This window comes from Tursiops truncatus, chromosome 11 (genome assembly GCF_011762595.2).
Source record: "Tursiops truncatus isolate mTurTru1 chromosome 11, mTurTru1.mat.Y, whole genome shotgun sequence".
NCBI classification, from domain to species: domain Eukaryota; kingdom Metazoa; phylum Chordata; class Mammalia; order Artiodactyla; family Delphinidae; genus Tursiops; species Tursiops truncatus.
The window spans coordinates 37,530,906-37,544,694 of NC_047044.1; the positions used below are offsets into that span (position 1 = coordinate 37,530,906).

The 13,789-nt window shown below is 34.4% G+C and overlaps 1 protein-coding gene across 7 annotated transcripts in view; it reads left to right on the top strand.

The window, feature by feature from the left end:
• Nucleotides 1-13,789, top strand: part of LIN7A (lin-7 homolog A, crumbs cell polarity complex component) — a 394,724-nt gene that overhangs the window by 25,307 nt on the left and 355,628 nt on the right. For 5 of the 7 annotated variants that reach the window (XM_019952195.3, XM_073788376.1, XM_033866292.2 and 2 more), the window contains exon 4: nucleotides 1,100-1,217. The exons of 1 other annotated variant lie outside the window; for it this stretch is intronic. The gene's annotated coding sequence lies outside the window, so the exon portion shown is untranslated. Of the gene's footprint in view, nucleotides 1-1,099; nucleotides 1,218-13,789 lie in introns of those variants that run through there. One more of the 7 variants, XM_073788377.1, reaches the window with a different exon arrangement.

Genomic DNA, 13,789 nt, shown 5'->3' on the forward strand with positions numbered 1-13,789 from the left:
CCGTCTTACAGATATTTCTGTTAAAAGTGAAAAACTGGCATTTAAAAATGGATTGGTATTGATAATTGTTATTTAAAGATCTCACCTCTTCCAGCTTTTCACATTGTCAAAGAATGTATCAATTTTCAGGGAGCTCCATAAGAGCAAAGCAAATAACACATAGGTAAGAAATGTTAAATATCGAAAATAGCTTTTTTCATGTATTTAATTATAAGTAGTTCTTTTAAGCTATTCTCAAGATTCATCCTTGGGACCTGTCATTAGCTAAAAAGAAAAACTTTGAAGATTTGAAGCAGTATAGGTTAGTGAAGTAGATCCTTTTAACGTAATTGGAATATTTTTTGAGATTACTGAGATCTTCAAGATACACTGGATAAAACCCATAGGCAAATTTTTTATGCTTTCTTTCAGATTTGGTATGTATTATTCAACAAAGTAGTTAAAACCTGTTTTATCAAGTCATATTGTGAAATATTTAATTATTTAATCCTCCTCTTATTTCATCTTATGAAATGACTATTTTCTACCTTTTATTAATAAAAAGTAAAAGTAAATCTAGCCAGACTGGTTAGTTTTGGCAATAGATAAGTTTCTCTTTATTTAGATACAAGAAAAATGTGATCACAATAGCTAGTACAATAATAGAGTTCTTTCTGATTTTGTACAATGCTTTAATTTAACTATTTGAATGACCAAGCATCAGAGTTTAATACATGTATGTACACACATTTAACAAGGAAATATTTCTAGGTAAATAAATGATTTATGATCTGAGCTACGTATTACATTGCATTGTTAAAAAATACGTAATGAGAAATAACACATTGATTTATAATTTTGTTTTATAGCTTATAAAATTATATGAATTAATCTTGTCTTAAGAGGATGCTATCTTAATCTCATTAAGAATTCATTTCTAAGAAATTATTATATACTTGTAATAAAATTTTACTTTTAGTTATTGTATTTTGATGAACTGCAGATCATATTGAAACAACTGGGTCCAGAAAAAATACATATTAAACGTACAATTATAGGAAATTTTTAATAAATCACATTTAATTTATATCCATAAACTAGTTCTCTTACCTCTGAACAGACAGGCATAAATCAACAAGTATGCTGCATAAGAAAACGTTCACCTGGGGAGTGAGATACCAGTGTTGACTTCTAATTTGTGGTGGTGGCACTCCTTGAGGTCTTCTCTCTTGGATTTGGTAAGCACCATTTCTTCACTCTTCAGGCAAGGAAGTAAAAATCCGTAGTTTCCTCCTTGGGTAAATAATTCACAACTTGAATAAATTTTGGTTCTCCCTGTTTCCTGGGGTTCTGCTTAAATGGACTTGAGGTTGGGATGGGGACTAGGGCGATAATCGGGAATGGGAACCAGCCATCAGGGAGATAATAGCCTCAATTATTTTCAACATTTTTTTAAATGCAGAGAATTGATGCTGCTTTTTTCTCAGCCTTGGGTTTTTAGTTGTTGAACCTAAGACAATAAGAACATTGCTACTCAGCTCACATACACAGAATGAAGCATAAATTTTTAAAATTATACAGTGAAATGATTGTAAAAACCACAGGATACATCCTCAGATCCAGGTGGGCTGCAGACCCCAACTTCAGGTTCTATAATCAGTACGCTTTCCACCTTTTAGACAGGTGCCATCCAAATCCAAGGCAGCTTGTGAACTGGAGATTACATCAGTCTCCACAGAATGTCTATACTACTGTTCATCGAACAAATTTCACTGAGATGTATTTTAAAAAGTCAAAACAGATTTGACCATTTCTAAGTAATCAGCCGTTTTATTTAGAAATTTCAGGAAAAATCATGATGAAAATTAAGATTATTATAATAAGCATTGTAGGTTAAAATTCAGAACAACTTTTAGTACTTTAGTATCAATCAAATCTTTAAAACTTTATTAAAGAATAAATGTACCAAAACTAGAAGAGAAGAAAAAGCACATATATAGAAATATAATTCTCCAAATTAAATTATATTTTTATAGGGAATTCAACAATCTAGATGAAAAGAGTATTTTCAGTATACAAATATTTTCTAAAAATAATTATCTAACAACATTGCTTTTTTTTGCTTGTTTTTGGTCACCATTCTCTAATTTATCACTGGAGTAATCAAGTTAACATCTCTAGGGTCTGGGAATAGACTTCAACTATATGAAAACAAATGAGTTTTAGAGATACATCAAAGTCCTCTATAATGTAGATATAATAGAGACAAAGTATCAATATATTCAGCCTAGGAGATATTAGTAAGAATAAAAACACAGAGAATAGTTTGGCAATATATAAAGAAACCCAGAGAGTTCCCAAGGAATGCTCACTAATCTTGCAGTTTTCAACTTATACCACATTATCCTCTCAGGGTACCATTACGCAGAATTGATTCTGGCCTCACAAGTGGAAAGAAGCAAATTCTGAAGTTGATGTGTGACTTTTCCTCTATATCTAAACCAATAACTAAAGATAAAAACCATTCAAGGCAAGGCATATATTTGTTAATGTAATAGTATTGCCCAAGAACACAATATATTATTTCCACGTGTCATTTTCTCATTGATAATAACATCTGATTTATTCAGTGGTCAATCTTTTGGTAAATTCAACATCTGTAACAAATCTGAGAACCTGACAGTAAATAGAAAAAGTTCTGACCCACTGAAATACCTAGTATTCTAAGATTCATGCATCTTGTGTACTGGCTAGACCCTTGATTCAACATTAGATATAATGAATACACTTTTTTTTTTTTTTTCCTTTGCGGTACGCGGGCCTCTCACTGCCGTGGCCTCTCCCGCCGCGGAGCACAGACTCCGGACGCACAGGCCCAGCGGCCATGGCTCACGGGCCCAGCCACTCCACGGCACGTGGGATCCCCCCGGACCGGGGCACGAACCCGCGCCCCCCGCATCAGCAGGCGGGCTCCCAACCACTGCACCACCAGGGAAGCCCTGAATACACATTTTTAATACTTGGGTGTCGTACTTCTCTGTCCACATCAAATTAAGAAGAGAACTGGAAGCTTCATTTGAGAGTTTGTGCATCCATTCCACAAATATTTTTTTAAACTTCTCATGTGCTCAGCATTACACTGACAAACTAAACTGTTATTTAATAACTAAATAACAGTAAGAAAGGAAATAGAGAAGCAACCATACTAAAGCCAAGCATAAAACTGATGATTGTAAAAATGACTCTAAATTGTTAAAAGAAGAGCTTGATACTTTCTGTTTATGTAAGCAAGCAGGTAAGTGTGTTTATTTTAGTAAAAAATTTATTTTATTTTCATGTTAGTAGGATTATAACTTGAAATACGTATTATTAAAAAGGTTATTCTTGGTACTTAAAGAAACAATTTGCTATCTGAAATTCATTTATTGAAGCAATGTAATTCATAACAGCAGCAGGTGTATGCCAATAATAACAGGCAGTGTCTCACTGTTTCTTTAGAAACTTTTAGAATTTATTCTTATAAAAATAGTCACCTCTAAAGGCTGGTACAGCAATTTAATAAGCTTGAGATTAATTTTGGTTACATCGTGTCTCAGAAAATAGACATTGTGAAACAAGGCACAGCCAGGTTCCTGGAGAAACCACAGTGGTTATTTTCAATTGGCTATTTCTATTAGATACAGGAATAGCACTGAGAAGCTTTGAAAATTTAATAGTTTCTGGCCTTCCTAGAGGACTAAATCAGTAGATTGAAATGAAATGTTATGCTGGATTTCAAAATAGAATATTGTGAATTATGTACACAAAATAATATTAGTGGTCATTCAGAAAAACAATCAAGCATTGCACATGTTAAACCAGCCGTGTAGACTGGCATGGGTTCATAAGTTCAGGGACTTCATAAAATACTGCTGTGGACAAGTAAACATTTAAATCAAAATTGAAAATACAATCCTCAGGTCTATCGTGTCGTGTATTTTTCAGTCTGAGCTACATATGCGTTATCGCATTTTGTGATCATGTAAAAGCACAGGTTCCCAAAATAAACACAGTCACCTCCAATCAAGTTATTAACAACCCAGTGAAATTGAATTTGGCCAAAAACCAAAATTGGCAGTCTCCTCTCTCATCTTCTATAGATGTTCTTTCTTCCCTGTATAATGCATCCATTGTTTTAACCTAACAACATACATCAGTACTAATCATTAACACAAACAGCTATGCATGACCATCCATATATTTTGACATGTGAAACTGACAATTGTTTCTGAGCAAATGTTTCATATTTTACTTGCCACCCACTGATTTCTAGGCTTTTCCCAGAAATGGCCGTTTTGAATTAATAATCCTACATTGTTATTATGTTTCTATAACAGCATTCTGTTAACTGTTGTTAGCACTCCATTATATGTAATTAGAGTTATAAGTGCAAATGAAGTAAAAATAAAAATTCTACCAGATGTTTGATTCGTCCCTTAGTAAAGCAATTGAATAAAATGAAAATCTGCCATCTGTTTTATGGATTAAAAATCCACATGTTTGTAACATGGCCTTTTGTAGCCTTTTGATAGCTATGATTTCCAGAGGAAATATATTAAGATAATTTTTTATTATACTTCTCAAAATATTTTGGATTCTCTGAAGTTTTATGAATTTATGATTCTTGATCTATATCAGTTTTTCTTTCCATTCCTTAATTTGTATTATAAATCATATAGGTGTTTTAAATCATGAAAATAGCTTTTAGCTTATTTTCTTGAATGCTAAAAAGAAATTAAAGAAAAATCTGTTTTTCTGGGCACTATCAATGAAATCTCAAAAGAATGAGTTTTTAGATCTATTACAATTGGGGAAAATAGAGCTTTTTTTAGTAGTGATATTGTATAAAATCACCAGATGGCATCTCCTAGTCCCTGTAGAAGATTTCTGTTCTCTTGCTAAACAAAATATTCAAAAGAACAACAAAAAAAAATTACGCTATACCAAAAAGGAGGCGTTTCCAAGTACTAACTGCTTATTTTTGTATTGTACTTCTCTCACTTGTTAGTCTCTTGCTTCCATTTTTACTGATTTCAAAAAATATTTATTGCCTATATAAACTGTAAGGTTTACAGACAAGGAAAAGTCTAGAATCAACCACTAAAATTCTGTTCTTGAAATCTCTCTCCAAGGACATTAAATCCAGGGTGAATATCAAGTATCTTTTTAAAGCTCACAGTACAATAATGGTACTTCTGATTCAAAGCTGAGCTTTGCTACAAGAGGCAGAGCCCAAAAGGTAAAATTAAATGTGCAGTGTCTAAACTGAGCTCGCTGATCATTCTTCTTTTCCTCTGAGAATCTCAAGCTGTGGTTTACAAACAGCTTTCTTGTGGGGTGTGCTGTGAAATAGCAAATGGAATTTTAACTTATCTGTTACTTCAGGGCTTTGTTTACTTTCCTAAATGGAGAGCAGCAGGATATAAGAAAGAATTCTGGAAAACTATACCATCTAGAACTGTTTCCCAACTACTCTTCTGAAGAAAAATACTGTTACGGTCCAATATATTGTAGACGTAACTGATTAAACAGAAATAAGTGTTTTTGTTTATCTGCTTGTTTGAGATGGCTCGGGACTTCTCCTATTCTAATGTGTCTGGTGAATCTCTCAAAAGGAAACATGGATTAAAGTAGTATAAACAGTTATTTCACCCTAGCATATGTATTTTGTTGATTTCTTATCAAGATTTTTATTCAAACGAATATGCTTTGGGGAAAGTTGACCAGGAGGAAGGTAATATTAATCATCAGCTTGAAGGGATCAGTTATAAAAATTTCAACAATATCATTAATGATGCAATTTTTTGTTTGCTCATCCATTAATGGATGAGCAAATTTGGAATTTTTTTGATTCCAACTTCTATTGGAATAAAAGTTTTCTCCGCTATCTGAAAGTTGAGTGTTCCTGTGAAAACTCTGGGAAGCAGAAATGGAGTAAAGTGAAGAAGCAATTACCTGATGGCACATCTTGCTAAGGACACGCAAAAATAAATTGAGATAAAGCACAGATGCTCACAGACAGTGTAAAGCTTTCGTGGCCTGATGCTAAGGTGCTGAGTGTAGTTCCCGGGAAAAGAGCTTGGAGGTGCCCTCTCGCTGCTGGGGGGTGAGCACTGCCTCTGTAAATGGCTCCCTGCAAAACAAATACTGAGTACTATTGTCCTGTTTTTCCTGAAAGGAAAAATCCTCTTAAGATTTCTTTCAGTTAGCAAAAATAGGTACTAATGAGGGTCTTTTGTAAAAGTGAAGTGACATAAAGCAAACTTTTGAAAAGAGGGGGATACCTGTATATTGTATTCCATTTTAGGTGTGATGTATGTCATCATGTGTTTTCTCAAAGAGAAACTTGTATACATTAGAAAATACCTGAGTAATTGACTGAAATTTTCGCTTTTTATATAAGATGTGTTGATGCAAACTGACAGGGCACAATTGTTTAAGAGATTTTTAAAAAATTTCCTGTTGAATCATACAGAATGTTGAAATATGAAGACATCAATGGGACTATCTTAACAACTTTACCTCCCTCATTTTAAGGAAATACCAGCTCAGGGAGGTAAAATAATATGTTCAAGTTTGAGTATTTTTTTAAAGCAAAAAATTAAGAGAAAACCATAGTAACCAAACAGAATACCTATGGCATAAATGAGACAAGTTTATTTCTCTTACATATCCAGGGAGCCCAAAGGTTTCTATCCCAGGCTCCTGTTTTGCTAGTATGCTATAAAGGACTTCCATTCCCAAGGCCACCTCAAGGTCCCTGATAGCTGTTGGAGTCTCAGCATATAGGTACTCATTTTAACCAGCAAGAAGAGAGGGATTAAAAGGACCCTCTTTAAAAGCATTTTCTGGAAGTTGCACACCCTATTTTCTTTATAGCCGTTAGCTAATATTTAGACATATGATCAGACCTAAAGGCAAGGAAGCTCTGTGCCCAGCTAAAAATTGCGAAGAAAGTGAGGATAGTGATTAGGAGATAATTAGAAGCCTCTGAACTCAGGTAGCTAGTGAAGGAAGAACTTGTGAGTTAATTCAGCTCTTTAGCATTCCTGTCTTTTCTTTGTTTCTCACATTTCCACTTATTATGTGAATATACCCAAGGTTCTTTGTTGTTACATTCTTTTTTTTTTTTTTTTTTTGCGGTACACGGGCCTCTCACTGTTGTGGCCTCTCCCATTGCGGAGCACAGGGTCCGGACGCGCAGGCTCAGAGGCCATGACTCATGGGCCCAGCCGCTCCGCGGCATATGGGATCTTCCTGGACCGGGGCACGAACCCGTGTCCCCTGCATCGGCAGGCGGACTCTCAACCACTGCGCCACCAGGGAAGCCCTATTGTTACATTCTTCAAAGTGTACTTCAAGTCTCCCCTACCTCACAAAATTTTTTCTAACAACCACATCTCAAAATAATTAACTCTCTAATTTTGATGTTCAGTCTATACCACGAAGTCTGGGCTGTATTGTATTGTGGACACTTCGGTTTCTATGCAGCGTTTTTCCAACTGCATTACAAGTTTCAAGAAGCCAGGGAGTATAACTTTATTACAGTTTGTGGCTGGCCCTATTTTTTGATTTGCTGGATCCAGTGGCCTTTGAGTCCTCATCCTAATTTACTGGGTGTAACCTAGTCCTACCTCTTGGCTTCTGTGGTATCTCTCACCAGCTCTTCTTAGTTTTAGAATACTGTGTACCCACAGTCCACAGGAAAAGAGATCTTGAACTCTGGTCCCTCTCAGTGTTCATTTGTAGGATATTTTAGTACTGTCGAGGTTTGCAGACTATTGGCCTACAGGTCTAGTTTGTAGACATATTTTGTTTTGCTCATATAAGGTCATTAAAAGAATGATTTAGTTGCCAACATTTAAAAATCGGAGATGTCACATTAAAAAAACAAAATTAAATTTCTGGCTGCTCTTAAAAAATGGAAAGGTCTGGCATCTTCAGCTCAACATTCCCACATGCTTAGTAGTGTCATCCCTTGTGGAAGAGACTGTGCTTTGTGTTCACTAAATTTCATTTCTTTCCCTGTGCACACAACTAAATTACATTTCTCAATAAATTAGGTGTGGCTGTTCGATTGAGTTCAATCAATCAAATGTAGATTTATAAGTTCAAGGAATAGCTGTTGAAAAAATTACCCATATGATGCTCAGTGCTCACTTTCTCACCCTGTATGTCACACTGATGCATTTTTACTTCCATAGTTCCTAATATCAAAAATAGATACATGAAATTTTATGTTTCTCTGTATGAACTCTCTCAAAATAGGCCCAATAACTATACAATATAACCATCTTTAAATTTCATGAGAATTTTTACAGAATCCCAGTTAATGTTAATGTCATCAAAATATAAAATATATTTAAGTGATTTTCTTAAAATAATTCCTTTACCTGAAAACATCAAGTATTTCCACATTTCTGTCCTTCTCTGTACTTTTTCAATCTATATGACCTAACTGGAAATTAAAATGTGAAAGATACAGTTGAAGTCACCTGGCTTCTTTTTCTCCAATCTTATTCACATCATTCTCTTTCCAGAAATAACTATTAGCCTAAATTTGGAATTTATCATTCCCATGCACATTTAAAAATTATTATTATATAAGTAACAACAAGTTATATATTATTGATTATATATTATTATTGAGTTATATATTATTACTTATATAAGCAAGTATCAATAAGTTATATATTATGATTTGCCTGCTGTAAAAACATGTCCATGCACAACACAGAATGCAATTTTCTTTTTCTTATTCAATGTTATGTTTTGTTTTAGAAAAAGAAAATGCATTTTTGTTAAACAGTTTACTTATTTCTTCCCTTTAAACATTTAAACAGTTAATTAATTTGTAGAACAGCTAATCCATTCACATGGATTCCAAAATCAGTAAACCTAAAACACTATAGAGTTGAAAATCTCCCTCCCACCTCTGTACTTACAGCCACTCAGTTTCTACCCACCTCAGTCCCCCAAAATAGGTACCCATGGTTACTAGTTTTTTCTGTATCTTTGCAGACAGGTTTTATAGGCGTAAATAAATGTTAGCATGCTATGCGTTATTTTGTACATTGCTTTTTCACTTAATAACATATTGATTATCTTTTCATATCAGTGCATAAAGAGCACTCTTATCCTTTTTTTGTGTAGCATCATGTTTTAGTTCATGAATGAACCTCTACTTATTTAACTACTATTCTACTGATGTACATTTTGATTGTCTCTACTTTTTTAGCAATTACAAATAATGCCACAATATATAACACACATACATAATTTTGCAGGTATGAGTTATATCAGTTATTTATTCTAGCATAATAAATTAGCAGCTTAAATTGATAAATATTTATTATCTCACATTTTCTGTGGGCCCAGAACACAAGCAGAGTTTATCTAGATTCTTCTGCCTCAGTCAGTCTCACAAGACTGTAATCGGGATTTGCCAGGTCTGTGTCTTCATCTGAAGGCTTGACTGGGGAAGGATCTGCTTTCAAGCTCACTCACTTGGCTGTTGTCAAGATTCAGTTCCTTGGAGATTTTTAGACTGAGGGCCTCAGTTCCTCATGGACTGTTGGCTGGAGCCCTTCCTTATATCCTTGCCAGATGGACCTCTCCATAGGGCAGCAAACAACATGCCAGCTTGCTTCCTCCAGAACAAGGGCTCTATGAGAGAGTGCAATGTAAATAAAGAGCCACAAAGAATAAGAAATAAATTAATAGATGCACATGCACTTGTGTGTTTGTATATGTGGAGGAAGAGGCTGCCAGGGGAGAGGGCCGTAGAAGAAAGCAGTGGGGCCACAGATGGGCATGAGAAGAGAGCACTCAAATAGCCAATAGATGTTTGCTGGAAAGCACTGCAAGACAATAACAACCAGAACTGACACTGGGGGGAGTTTTGGCATGCTTCAAATGTAGATAAACACAAGAGCTTGCAGTAAGGAAGCCTGAAGGAGTGGGGACAGTCGAGCTCTCAGAAGGCTTGAAATTGACCTGCCAAGGCCAACTTCCAGGGCAGGGCCCAGGGAAGAACTCAAATTTAGCGTAACATAGATAACAGAGTGTAAGGAAAAGATAATAGTTGTGGAGAGAGTAGAGCCGGGAATGTCAGGAAGCAAGTTACTACTGGAAACAACAGAAGGGGGAGCTCTGTGAAATAAAAGAACCAATCAGAATCAAAGCTTCCTTTAAAAATTCAGGAAAACTAATTTCACACTAAAATTAGTAAGAGAAAACAAATGTGTGAATCCCATAAGTAGAAAGAAAAAAAGGAATAGAAGAATATCTACACAATTAAAAGACCCCAGAAAAGAAATACAATAGATAGATAGACAGACAAATAAATATTAAAACCATGCCTAATATTTCAAAGTGAGCTAAAAGATATCAAGAAAAATACATAAGAAATAAACTAATAAAAAAAAAAAAAAGAAATAAACTAATAAAAATACAACATAAAATCAGAATTAGAAAAACTCAGCAATGACCTGACAGCACTCAAAAAAAATCAGATTTGACTTTTTAAATGCTCTTATAAATATTTTGTACCTTTAACTTGGAACACATGTGCTAGAGTTTCCCTGAGGCGTATGCCTAGTTGTGGGATTGCTCCATCAAGGTGTGTGAACATCTTCAAATTTGCTAAATATTGCCAAATTGCTATCTGTAATAAAATGGTTGTGCTAGTTTACGTTCACACCAATATCTTAGGAGAATCAACAGGTCTGTATATATTACGCACCTTTTTACTGTCAGGCCTGTTTCAATTTTCCCAATCTATTGGGCATGAAATGGTATCAAAGTATTATTTAAAATTTTATCTCTGTGCTTACTAAAGAGGTTTAGCATTTTTAATGTAATTTTTATCAAACTTTCTCTGAATTACCTATGCACATGCTTTTATCTATTTTCTTCTGGGTTGGTTTTGTTTTTCTTATTGATTCATAATAATTCTTCTATTTATTTTAAAAAGTAGTTCTCTGTTACATGGATTTTAAGTATTTTTTTAAGTTTAAGATACGTCTTTTTAAGATATGTCTTTTTAGTTTACAATGTCTCTTTTCAAAACAAACCTTGTAATTTTAATAGGATATATATTTCAGTAAGTTTTCATACACAGTGGTATAACGTTTTTGTGCTTTTTTTCTCTCCTACACCAGTAAATGTCCTATACATTCTTGAACACTTTATAAAGTTTTGCTTTTACAGTAGAGTCTTTAACACATGTGGAATGGATTTTAGGTGTAATGTGAGGTATGGTTCTAATAGTTTATTTTTGTTATATCAATAACCACATTAAAACCAATTTTCACTAATACAGACAATGCTGCAATTGGCATGCCTGTGCTCATGAGCACGTGCTTCTTGTGGTAGCACCTAGAAGTGGAGGGACTGGGATGAGGGGCATATGCACATTTTCTTATTCAGTAGCTGTTGAGAGATTATTCTCTAATGGAATTTTTGAATTGACACTCACCAGTGAAGTTTGAATTTTACATCCCTATGAGTGTCATCAGACATTAATTTGAGCCAATCTGATGAATGTTAATTGTTGTATCAGTAGTCATTTTACAAAGATTTTTTTCGTTCAATTTGTGTTCTTGAAATATATAATCATTTGTTCAAAGTGGACTGTTTTCTGAATTTGCATAATTTGTGAATCCCGGAGTATTTCTTTCAGAGTGATAAGCAAATATCCCCAAAGAAGGTATTAAATAACGATTCCTTCCCTGCATTGTTACCTTGTATGTAAGACACTATCTTAAAGATGATCAAGGAGGGCTTCCCTGGTGGCGCAGTGGTTGAGAGTCCGCCTGCTGATGCAGGGGATATGGGTTCGTGCCCCGGTCCAGGAAGATCCCACATGCCGCGGAGCGGCTGGGCCCATGAGCCTTGGCCGATGAGCCTGCGCGTCCGGAGCCTGTGCTCTGCAACGGGAGAGGCCACAGCATTGAGAGGCCTGCGTACTGCAAAAAAAAAAAGATGATCAAGGAAAAGGAATTTATAATTATTTATTTGAATTTTCTCATCCCCATGCTTTAAATATTCATACTACTACTACTAACATATCTGCATGAGCACTTGACAATTTTAAAGAGTTCTAGCATGCATTTGGACAAGAATTTAATACTCAGAGTTTGTCATAACTAAACATTAATAAAAATGATTAAGTGTTCTTTTTTGTGCTAATGAGTCACTCCCAGTTTTTTAGCTCCCTATTATTTTGTTTCATCAAAAATGTTTGCATATTTATATCAACTTTCTGTTTACCCTTAGATTATTCATGCCTGAGTGGTGTGTCAGCTGCAGAAATAGGTTTAATGAGTTTCATGGTAATACCTCATTCCAAGAACAAAAACTGGAAAAGAAATAAAACACAAATGCTGCATACTAATATGGCCCCTTGTTAGAACCAGTCTCAGAGTACAAGATATAGAAAGTCCCTACACAATATACATCTCCTTTAGAGAGGCCTTTACTTTGGCTTTCTTTGTGTAATCTCCTACAGACACCACACTAATTCTAAATATATAAACAACAAATACCCAAAGGTAGAGGTTACCGTTACTCTACCCTGAATATTGTATTTCTCTGCACCTGCTCAGGTTTTATTTTATAAACTATTGCTTTGTTCTGCTGCTTTTTTTCCTTCTTTCTTTTTTAAGAACGATTGTTGTTTATGATAGAAACCGTTCCCATAAAAATAAACATTTAACTTATTAGCATTCTACACAGACATCCTATTTCTTTGAAAGAGAGCCTTAATTTACTTTGGTGAAGATAATGCATTATAAAGCACCTTTTTTACATATTTAATATATGCTATGTAGTGCTATTCTATTGGGACAGCAAGCAAAGTTAATTTAAAAGAGTGAAATTTAAAGTTGATCTATGAAGCGCATAAAAAATGGAGAACTAAGGCAATTACTCATGCCTTTCAGATTAAAAATTCCTATATATATATATATATATATATATATATATAAAGAGAAAGATTTTGGATCTGTATAATTTAGATGTATTATTTTATGTATAGTTCCTCTGTGTGTGTGCATGCATGCACGTATGTGCATACACAGCAAAATACATGGAATTATAATCTTGATATTCTAATGCTCATGAAAAATTTGATCTTAAATTTTACAGTAAACATTAAACAAAAGATTTGCAAGGAACCCTCCATTTTTTAAGCCAGGTGAAGTTTTTGAAGCAATATTAACCAGTGGTATTTAGAAGGAATCCATTAACTTGTCTGAAACATAGGGGGAAATATTGTTTGATTTAGTTTTGATCACTTTGAACTATATTCAGCACTTTAAGATGGATTTCCCAATTTCCTTGGATTTCAAAGAGAAAAAATTTCACTCATTAAAGTAGAAAAGTCTTGATTCCTCCACACATAAAAAATACTCTGATGTGGTGCTTAGGTGACAGTGAAGAAGGAGATAGGCAAGAGGGACAAATAGGAATAAATATTAATGACTAATTTATGCAAAACACTTTACACATATATTTATATTATTATCGTGGTTGGTGCTATCTCTTGTAATCCACTCACTTATTTCATTAAAAATAAAAAAGAATTCTTCTTCTTTTTTGGCAAATGACCTGAGAAAAGTTAGCAATTGCTCAGTTTGCATGGTTGGTATCAGAGTTGGGATCAGAATCGAGGTTTGAATTTTATAGTCTGTTTGACTACAAAGTCCATATCCTATCCTATCTAACACACCATGCAACAAGGAGAAGTACACAGTAAATTTTGACTAAG